The following is a 10,985-nucleotide window of genomic DNA, read 5'->3' as shown; positions in this document are numbered from 1 at the left end:
GAGCGGAAATGCGGACGTCCTGACCAATGAAAAAGCAAAGTATGGCCTCAGCACTTTAACTTCCCAACGGAAACAGGATCAGGTGTAAAGTATTTCCGGAGCTAGAGGTTCATCATTTGGGTATTGAGTGCGACAACGCAGAGGTTAATCCCCTTTCCCTCGCTTCGTAATCTGGTAAAAGTGTTTGGGAAGGTATTAATGTTTTACATTAATGTTTAGAGGTTCATTAATATAAAGACCTGACACTCAGTTTAAGTGAATAATTAACAAGTTATTTTATTCAACCAACCATGAACTTTAACCAAACCAGTAATATTTTAATTAGAATGGTTGGACTGAAATGCTGTTCAAATAAAGACAAGGACCATTCAGAACCAAAACAGTAATAACAGAATTTTAATCACACTCAAAAAAACTATACAACAAGGTCTGATGGCTTGGAAAAGATTTTGGAGCTCTTCTGTAGTTGTCCACTCTCTGTAAGCGCTCTCATTTGGTACTTTTCGCTGGTTAAATGGTGAGGTCCCTTAAGGCATATCTGAAGCTGGCAGTGTTAAGAACTAACTGTTTCAGTTTTTTAAAATATTTTTCCAATTCAATCAAATCAAATCCAATTCAGAGTCTCAACAAGTTGAGACATTTCAGATCCAGGCTGACAAGACAGGGTGAGCGACCAAACCACCCTGTCCTGGGCCTGATCTACATGAGCCAAGCTGATTGGAGAAGGGGGAGGTTCCTCCTCCAAGACTTGAGCTCATTTGCATCTTAGCCAAAAGGCCGAGATGCCGCTTTAAAAAATTGCTTCATATGAAACATATGAAGCTTCAGTGCAACCTAATGACCTCAACCAAGTGCGGCCGACCATGGGCTGCCGACCATACTACACTTGATCTTAGCCAAAAGGCCGAGAAGCGATACTAACTGTTTCAGTTGATCTAACTGCCCTTAACTGCCTTTAGCTGCTTCAGTTGATCTTTCTCTGGTTCCAGAGATGTCCCTCTGAGACGGCTGTCGCTCTGGCCTTTATACTTGCGATGACCTCGCAATCGTCTTACACCACGATTGGTCTATGGTTGTCAACTACAGCAAATTCAAATCTGATAGGCTCTTAATAGCTGATTGTCTATTTTTAATAGGCTGTTAAAATGCAAAATCCTGTTACCAAGGCAACACTGATGCTTGGTCCTCAAAACAAGTGTTGCAACTTAGAGTCTGTGTGCACTCTGCATCCAAGCACAGGACTCAAAACCAGCTTCTAAAGGGACCACGCACTGTTTTCTTTCCCTCTAGAATTTTTACAATTCCTTCCGCACACTCTTTACATCTTCTCAAACTTAACTTCACAACACGAGGAAGACTCGGCACGGTGGCACAGTGGGTTAGCACTGCTGCCTCACAGCACCAGGGACCCGGGGTCAATTCCAGCCTTGGGTCACTGTCTGTGTGGAGTCAGCACGTTCTCCCCGTGTCTGCGTGGGTTTCCTCCGGGTGCTCCGGTTTCCTCCCACAATCCAAAAACGTGCGGGTTAGGTTGATTGGCCATGCTAAATTGGCCCTTACTGTCAGGGGAACTAGAAGGGTAAATGGTGTTACAGGGGTAGGACTTGGATGGGATTGTGGTTGGTGCAGACTCGATGGGCCAAATGGCCTCCTTCTGCACTGTAGGTATTGTATGATTCTATGATTTGGATAATCTATTAAAGTTTATGGACAACACTTATAAGAAAGCCGACCTATTAAATGTATACCAGACATGGTTAGATGTTGATGGACAGTTATTCCATAGAAGAATATTTGGTGGGATTTAAGAGGTTATATAACAGATTACAGAAGTTCTATTTGGAGATTCCCAATTCAGAGCTTGTTTTCAAATTGCTGGATTGTGCTATAGTATGGGACATGGATAGGCACCTGGTCTCAACTGGAGTTAGAATCTCAGAGAGAGGTAGGCTTTTGGAACAGACGTCTGAAGCTTTGGACCTTCATTTCCAGCCCCTTTCTTGGTGGCAATGGGAGATTCAGTGACAACACAAAGGATGGAGGGTCCGACACTGTCAGTATTCCGAAACCATTTCGACATAAGGTGCAAGTGGCAATCATAGAATCATAGGCAACCCCTACAGTGCAGGAGGACACTCAGCTCATCTCTGCACTGACAACAATCCCACCCAGGCCCTATCCCCACAACCCCATGTATTTACCCTGCTAGTCCCCCTGACACTAGGGTCAATTTAGCACGGCCAATACATCTAACCCGCACATCTTTGGACTGTGGGAGGAAACCGGAGCACCCGGAGGAAACCCACGCAGACACGGGGAGAACGTGCAGACTCCACACAGACAGTGACCCAAGCCAGGAATCGAACTCGGGTCCCTGGCACTGTGAGGCAGCAGTGCTAACCACTGCGCCACCGTGCCGCCCTAGGTAAACAAAAAGAAACTGAAATACGAAAGAAGGAACGCAAACAAAGTAGCTCAGGATAGGGGGACTCTTTTTGTCGCGTGAACAGGTGACAGGAGTTGGGTAACTATTCAGGAGAATGAACCCCCAGGAATAGCTGAGAGCTGAGTTTCAGATGTGACTCGAAATATCATGATGTGATGAATTGTCCAAAATGGAACAACAGAGCTTTTGAAATGACACTTGGCACGCAAGGTTTGGAAGGCGAGAATGATGACACTGATCAGTCAGAAAGAATTGTGATGGTCCCCAGAAGCTTCAATCCGATAACGGGTGTTCTTGCTGCGGACTCATTCAGTTGTGCTGTACGGGGTCACTGTCAGAATAAGAGGTCTGCCATTGAGGATTGAGATGAAGAGAAATGTCTTTATTCAGAGAGTTGTGGATCTTTGAGATTCGCTACCTCATTGGGCTGTGATTGCTCAGTCGCTAAGTATTTTCAAGATTGGGTTTGATGGACTTTTAGGTATTAAGGGATTCGGGTCAATGCGGGAAGGTGGAGTTGAGGAAGAAACTCGTCCATGATTGCAATAAATGGCAGAGCAGGTTCGATAGGTCACATAGCCTATTCAAACGCCCACCATCGCCTCTACTTTCTCACGAGGCTAAGGAAATTCGGCATGTCCGCTACGACTCTCACCAATTTTCACAGATGCACCATAGAAAGCATTCTTTCTGGTTGTATCACAGCTTGGTCTGGGCTCCTGCTCTGCCCAAGACCGCAAGGAACTACAAAGTGGTGTGAACGAAGCCCAATCCATCACGCAAACCAGCCTCCCATCCATTGACTCTGTCTACACTTCCCGCTGCCTCGGAAATGCAGCCAGCATAATCAAGGACCCCACACACCCCGGACATTCTCTCTTCCACCGGGAAAAAGATACAAAAGTCTGAGGTCACGTACCAACCAACTCAAGAACAGCTTCTTCCCTGCTGCCGTCAGACTTTTGAATGGACCTACCTTGCATTAAGTTGATCTTTCTCTACCCCCTAGCTATGACTGTAACACTACATTCTGCACTCTCTCCTTTCCTTCTCTATGAACGGTGTGCTTTGTCTGTATAGCGCGCAAGAAACAATACTTTTCACTGTATGTTAGTACACGTGACAATGATAAATCAAATCAAATTTTTATGTTCTTATCTGTTTATCAGGGTTCGAGTGGTGCTGTTCTGATACTTGCCGGTGCTTCTCGCTATTGGGAGTTTTTGATGTCAATGGTAACCCTATCTGTCATGTATCAGGAGGCAGCAGGCAGGGTTTAAAAAGGTTGAAAATAGAAAGGAACATTATAGACTGAAGCTTCAGACTGTAACAAGATCATGGCCTGCAGACAATCAATATTTGATGATGTAACTGAATAGTAAACTGTTATTTTTGATAGAAAATAGGACAAGAACTTGCTTCGCATTAAAAATTAATGACCTCAGCGACCGAGTTTTAGTGATTACAATTTCTGATTAGTTTGATGGCATCATGAAAGTGCAAAATGATTTGGAGAAGCGTTGTTTGGGTCAGGTTACAGCCTCCTAGTTAAGAAGCTCTTGTAACTTTCAATGTACATTAACGGTAAATCATAGAATCATAGAATCCCTACAGAGCAGAAGGAGGCCTGGGTGGGATCGTTGTTGGTGTGGACCCAGTGGGCCCATCGAGTCCACACCAACACCGATCCCACCCAGGCCCTATTCCTGCAACCCCATACACCCACCCTTCCAATCCCCCTGACACCAGTGGACAATTTATCATGGCCCATCCACCTAACTCGCACATCTTTGGCGTGTGGGTGGAAACCGGAGCACCCGGAGGAAACCCACGCAGACACGGGGAGAACGTGCAGACTCCGCGCAAACAGTGACCCAAGGCCGGGAATCGAATCCAGGTCCCTGGCGCTGTGGGGCAGCAATGCTAACCACTGTGCCACCGTGCCCAGCGGACAGTGGCCATGTACTGCATCTAAATTACAGGGAATACATCTACCTACGTTTTATTATTAGTCTTATGTTTAGCGCACACTATCACATATTTCCTGTAACTCGTTTGTGTAACACTTTCCGAGCTATTTCTGCTTCACTTTTAACCGTATGCTAATTTATTCCAACCCAGGCAAATGTCAGAGAATTTATTCGGCCTGTTTGATTCCAAGTTTCTCCAGCGCTGCGGTGGACCAGATGGAGGTAAGTTCAAACAAACTAAAACTGTAGCCCAATACCCTGACCTGTGTTTAAAATAATAGTTCTTGATAATTTTTGCAGTCTCTTGTAAATGCAAAACAACATGATAAGTTTCAGTCCCCTCTCTCCAAGAACATGCATGGTTCCACAATGGTTGGAGCTCCCACCTTGAGAACCCCATCCATTGCCCTTAATTGGATTGCCGGTATCTTAATTGGCTGCCTCCTAAAAGATCGGACAGCCTCAACCGGGATCTTGGGTTCATGTCACACTACCTGTAACTCCCACCATTTGGCCTGAGCTTGCAAAGTCCTACTACCTGTCCTGGCTGGAGAAAATTCACACCTCTTTAACCTGTGCTTAACCCTCTCTCCACTCGCATTGTCTGTACCTGTAAAGACTTGATTACCTGAAAAGACTCGCATTATCTTGGATGGACCAGATATTAACTTGCAATTGTGTCTCTGTCTATGTATGCCGTGTTTGTGAAACCTACCTCTCTACTCACCTGATGAAGGGGCAGCGCTCCGAAAACTCGTGATCCCAAATAAACCTGTTGGACTTTAACCTGGTGTTGTGAGACTTCTTACTGTAAAGTCATAATACTGTGTGGCTAGTGGACACTGGGGTGGAGGTCTTCGATAGACCCTGCAGAATATTCCAGCTGGCCATTGTTGTACCTGTTAATTCTCAGATACTTTCAACCAGTTTACTTACTCCAAGGTTTTACCTCGGTGCCCTTATTTGCAAGGTGGACAAAGGACAAACACAAGTAAAGATTCAACAAGTTTATTAAATAGCACTATTAACCCTTAAATTACCCACATAAAACAAGAGGATACCCCAGCAGATTCAAGTATACTACCCGTAAAGATGGCTTGGTTAAACTGCAGGCCCGATTCTCTGAGTCCCCTCTGGTCTGTTGTCACGAAGGTGAGTCTCGATGGCCGCTTCTTCCTTCCTTCCTTGTCTGGTCAGTCTTCCGAATGGTCACGGCCGTCTCCCCTGTCGAGTCTTCGCTCCTTGTGCCTCTGAGTGTGTCCCTTTATCCCCAGCCTGCTTGCCTTTCCAGAAACTTCTCTGGCTTCTGGCCAATGAGGTCCCAGGAGGGGGTTCCAATACCCAGTGGGTTTCTTGATGTCCGCCTGACAGGACACCAGGGTCCGCCCCCCAGGTGTCCATCTCCATGTTGTTAAACTTGTTATCAGGTAAGGTTTCTACAGGATCTCTTGGTGACAGAAAGTCTGGCCCGATCTGGGCTTCTAACAATAGATCGATGCATTTCAATGAGGTGCCATGATCTCCTGCTAAGTCTCAAGTAGAGTGTAACGACCTTTGATGGGTGGTTGATGGGTCAGGCGCAGACACATTTGTGTATTGTACAATTGGCCTGCCTGAGGTGTGACTGTGTTTGATTTCAAAATGCTCAATTCTTTAATTTAGGATATCCAATTTTATCAGCCTTAAAACTAGGCCCTGTTTATATCACCACACCATTCTGTTGGCTAAGTGTACATAAAGTTAATTCAACAATGGCTCTTGCTGTGATTCCATATGTGAGTGTAACACACAACAGAAAGATGGAGATTCAGATGAAATTGAATTATATTTTACTTTTCATTTAAGAAATTAAGGATTCATATTATGGCACAACTAGGAATGGGATTGTACTCAGAGTTATCCTCAGTCAAGGGAAACAGTTATCCAGTGAGATTATTGCAGATTACACTCTTGAGTTAAAGAAACTCTCTCGGCACTGTGATTTCTGAGCAGGTTTAGAAATCTACCACAGAGAGCACATTAGTAGCAGCAATAAAATCCAGGCTAAGCTTTTGAAGATACGTAAAGGTGAGACATGATACATGAGACATGAAACTGAAGAGAGTTCAGTACTGGTCAGAAGCTCATTGTGAAAAAGCACTGCGGTGATAAGGAGCAATGTGTGATTAGCGTTGTTGTAAAGAGATTGGATGCATCCACATATCTGGTGAAGATTGAGAGAGATTTTGTCAGTGTCACGTAGACCATTTGCTTGAAAGAGGAAGTGTGACACTTGGTGACCACGATAAACCTCCTATAGTCCCAGAAAGAAAATGGAAGTCACAAAGAAACTGGAAGTTGCCCCCTATCAGAGAATCCACTGCCGGTCCTCTCCTCCTGATGCTTCCTTGTTCCATTTTCTCTCTCTGGGACCTCTCTTTCTCCACTCATCCTGGTTTCCCCTCTGGGACCCCCCCCCCCCCCCCTCTCCTCTTTGGGACTTCTCCCTTTCCCCTCTTCCTACCCCCTGACTGGGACTTCTCTCTGCCATGGCTCCTGGATCCTGTGGTCCGGTATTCACACCATTTCCTTTTTAACACAGGCACCCTGAGAACTTGATCTTTGCCCAAAGAACTCCAACGCTGGTCTGTGCATGTGCTGTTGGCTCCCAATCCAGGCGTATGCAGAGACCCCCCACTGAATGCTGGGATTTGTAGTTCCTGGCCTCTGCTGTGGAATCAGGAAGATCAGGATTTATTGACAAGTGGGAATGTAATATATTACCATAAGACCATAAGAAAAGGGAGCAGAATTAGGCCATTCAGCCCATCAAGTCTGCTCCACTATTTGATCATGGCTGATAAGTTTCTCGACCCCATTCTCCTGCCTTTTCCCTGTAACCCCTGATCCCCTTACCAGTCAAGAACTTATCAATCTCTGTCTTAAATACACTCAATGACCCGGTCTCCTCTGTGGCAATGAATTCCACAGATTCACCACCCTCTGGCTGAAGAAATTCCTCCTCATCTCAGTTCTAAAGGATCATCCCTTTACTCTGAGGTTGTGCCCTTGGATCCCAGTCTCTCCGACAAATGGAAACATCTTCCCCACATCCACTCTATCCAGGCCTTTCAGTATTCTGTAAGTTTCAATGAGATTCCCTCCTCATCCTTCTAAACTCCATCGAGTTTAGACGCAGAGTTCTCAAACGCTCCCCATACGTCAAGGCTTTCATTCCCGTGCTCATTCTTGTGAACCTCCTCTGGACCCTTTCCAAGGGCCAGCAAATCCTTCCTTAGATATAGAAACATAGAAACATAGAAAAACTACAGCACAAACAGGCCCTTCGGCCCACAAGTTGTGCCGAACACATCCCTACCTTCTAGACCTACCTATAACCCTCCATCCTATTACGCTCCATGTACTCATCCAGGAGTCTCTTAAAAGACCTATTGAGTTTGCCTCCACCACCACTGACGGCAGCCGATTCCACTTGCCCACCACCCTCTGTGTGAAAAACTTACCCCTAAAATCTCCCCTGTACCTACCCCCCAGCACTCTAAACCTGTGTCCTCTTGTAGCAGACATTTCCACCCTGGGAAAAAGCCTCTGAGAGTCCACCCGATCTATGCCTCTCAACATCTTATACACCTCTATTAGGTCTCCTCTCATCCTTCGTCTCTCCAAGGAGAAAAGACCGAGCTCCCTCAGCCTATCCTCATAAGGCATGCCACTCAATCCAGGCAACATCCTTGTAAATCTCCTCTGCACCCTTTCAATCTTTTCCACATCCTTCCTATAGTGAGGCGACCAGAACTGAGCACAGTACTCCAAGTGGGGTCTGACGAGGGTCTTATATAGCTGCATCATTATCCCCGGACTCCTGAACTCAATCTCTCGATTGATAAAGGCCAGCACACCATACGCCTTCTTAACCACCTCCTCCACCTGCGGGGCCGATTTCAGAGTCCTATGGACCCGGACCCCAAGGTCCTTCTGATCCTCTACAGTACTAAGAGTCTTTCCCTTTATATTGTACTCCTTCATCCCATTTGACCTGCCAAAATGGACCACGACGCATTTATCTGGGTTGAAGTCCATCTGCCACTTGTCCGCCCAGTCTTGCATTCTATCTATGTCCCTCTGTAACTTCTGACATCCCTCCAGACTATCCACAACCCCACCAACCTTCGTGTCGTCGGCAAACTTACCAACCCATCCCTCCGCTTCCTCATCCAGGTCATTTATGAAAAAGACAAACAGCAAGGGTCCCAGAACAGATCCCTGGGGCACACCACTGGTGACTGACCTCCATTTAGAAAAAGACCCATCTATACCCACTCTCTGCCTCCTTATGGGGCCCATAACTGCTCACAATATTCTAAATGGGGTCTGACCAGAGCTTATACAGCCTCAGAAGTACATCCCTGCTCTTGTATTCTAGCCCTCTCGACATGAATGCAAACATTGCATTTGCCTCCCTAACTGCTGACTGAACCTGCACGTGAACCTTAAGAGAATCTTGAACTGGGACTCCCAGTCCCTTTGCGCTTCCAATTTCTGGATTCTCTCCCCATTTAGAAAATAGTCTCAAAAATCACAGCTGCACCTCCGCTACTCTGTCTGTTGGGAAGGTGTAAATATAGTTCAATAGGATCATAGAATCCCGACAGTACAGAAGGAAGCCATTCGGCCCATCGAGCCTGCACCAACATCAATCCCACCCTATTCCTGTAGCCCCACATATTTACCCTGCTAATCCCCCCAAAACTAGGGACAATTTAGCATGGCCAATCAACCTAACCCGCACATCTTTCGACTGTGGGAGGAAACCCTGTAGAGATACACCTGACACTGTGTACTGCCAAGGCTACATACAGCAGGATGTGTCTGGATGGTTGGCGGAGCACAGCATGAGGAAAAGTAATCTTTTTTCCCGTGCATCTTAAATAAACCATTCCGCTGCCTGTTTCCAACTGGGCTTGGTGCATTGAGACACGGGCATTGTGGTGAATGCAGGATGTATAAAAGCGAAAGCTCAGAGCACAAATACGGCAAACACACAAAACCAGTGGTCACCACAACAGACTGGATTCAAATCCTGGGCTCAGCAGAACAGGCCGTCCGTGTAAAGATTACCGAAAGCAAGCTCTTCAGAAACACGGGAAGGCAGCGTGGACGGAGCAGCTCAGGGTGAGGAAGGAGCAGCTCAGGGTGAGGAAGGAGCAGCTCAGGGTGAGGAAGGAGCAGCTCAGGGTGAGGAAGGAGCAGCTCAGGGTGAGGAAGGAGCAGCTCAGGGAGTGGGAGGAGCAGCTCAGGGTGTGGGAGAGGCAGCTCAGGGTGAGGAAGGAGCAGCTCAGGGTGTGGAAGGAGCAGCTCAGGGTGTGGGAGGAGCAGCTCAGGGTGAGGAAGGAGCAGCTCAGGGTGAGGAAGGAGCAGCTCAGGGTGTGGAAGGAGCAGCTCAGGGTGTGGGAGGAGCAGCTCAGGATGTGGAAGGAGCAGCTCAGGGTGTGGGAGGAGCAGCTCAGGGTGTGGGAGGAGCAGCTCAGGGTGAGGAAGGAGCAGCTCAGGGTGTGGAAGGAGCAGCTCAGGGTGAGGAAGGAGCAGCTCAGGGTGAGGAAGGAGCAGCTCAGGGTGTGGGAGGAGCAGCTCAGGGTGAGGAAGGAGCAGCTCAGGGTGTGGAAGGAGCAGCTCAGGGTGAGGAAGGAGCAGCTCAGGGTGAGGAAGGAGCAGCTCAGGGTGAGGAAGGAGCAGCTCAGGGTGAGGAAGGAGCAGCTCAGGGTGTGGGAGGAGCAGCTCAGGGTGAGGAAGGAGCAGCTCAGGGTGTGGAAGGAGCAGCTCAGGGTGAGGAAGGAGCAGCTCAGGGTGAGGAAGGAGCAGCTCAGGGTGTGGGAGGAGCAGCTCAGGGTGAGGAAGGAGCAGCTCAGGGTGTGGAAGGAGCAGCTCAGGGTGAGGAAGGAGCAGCTCAGGGTGAGGAAGGAGCAGCTCAGGGTGAGGAAGGAGCAGCTCAGGGAGTGGGAGGAGCAGCTCAGGGTGTGGGAGAGGCAGCTCCGGGTGAGGAAGGAGCAGCTCAGGGTGTGGAAGGAGCAGCTCAGGGTGTGGGAGGAGCAGCTCAGGATGTGGAAGGAGCAGCTCAGGGTGTGGGAGGAGCAGCTCAGGGTGTGGGAGGAGCAGCTCAGGGTGAGGAAGGAGCAGCTCAGGGTGTGGAAGGAGCAGCTCAGGGTGAGGAAGGAGCAGCTCAGGGTGAGGAAGGAGCAGCTCAGGGTGTGGGAGGAGCAGCTCAGGGTGAGGAAGGAGCAGCTCAGGGTGTGGAAGGAGCAGCTCAGGGTGAGGAAGGAGCAGCTCAGGGTGAGGAAGGAGCAGCTCAGGGTGTGGGAGGAGCAGCTCAGGGTGTGGGAGAGGCAGCTCAGGGTGAGGAAGGAGCAGCTCAGGGTGTGGAAGGAGCAGCTCAGGGTGTGGGAGGAGCAGCTCAGAGTGAGGAAGGAGCAGCTCAGGGTGAGGAAGGAGCAGTTCAGGGTGAGGGAGGAGCAGCTCAGGGTGAGGAAAGAGCAGCTCAGGGTGAGGGAGGAGCAGCTCAGGGTGAGGAAAGA

The 10,985-nt window shown here is 48.3% G+C and overlaps 1 pseudogene; it reads right to left on the bottom strand.

The window, feature by feature from the left end:
- Window positions 1–696: 696 nt before the first annotated feature.
- On the bottom strand, window positions 697–916 carry LOC144480610 (U2 spliceosomal RNA; annotated as a pseudogene).
- Between the last annotated feature and the right edge of the window lie 10,069 nt (window positions 917–10,985).

The sequence above is a fragment of the Mustelus asterias genome, chromosome 29, assembly GCF_964213995.1.
Source record: "Mustelus asterias chromosome 29, sMusAst1.hap1.1, whole genome shotgun sequence".
Lineage (NCBI taxonomy): Eukaryota > Metazoa > Chordata > Chondrichthyes > Carcharhiniformes > Triakidae > Mustelus > Mustelus asterias.
The sequence above is the reverse complement of the archived record's forward strand: the minus strand, read 5'-3'. Positions and strand labels throughout refer to the sequence as shown.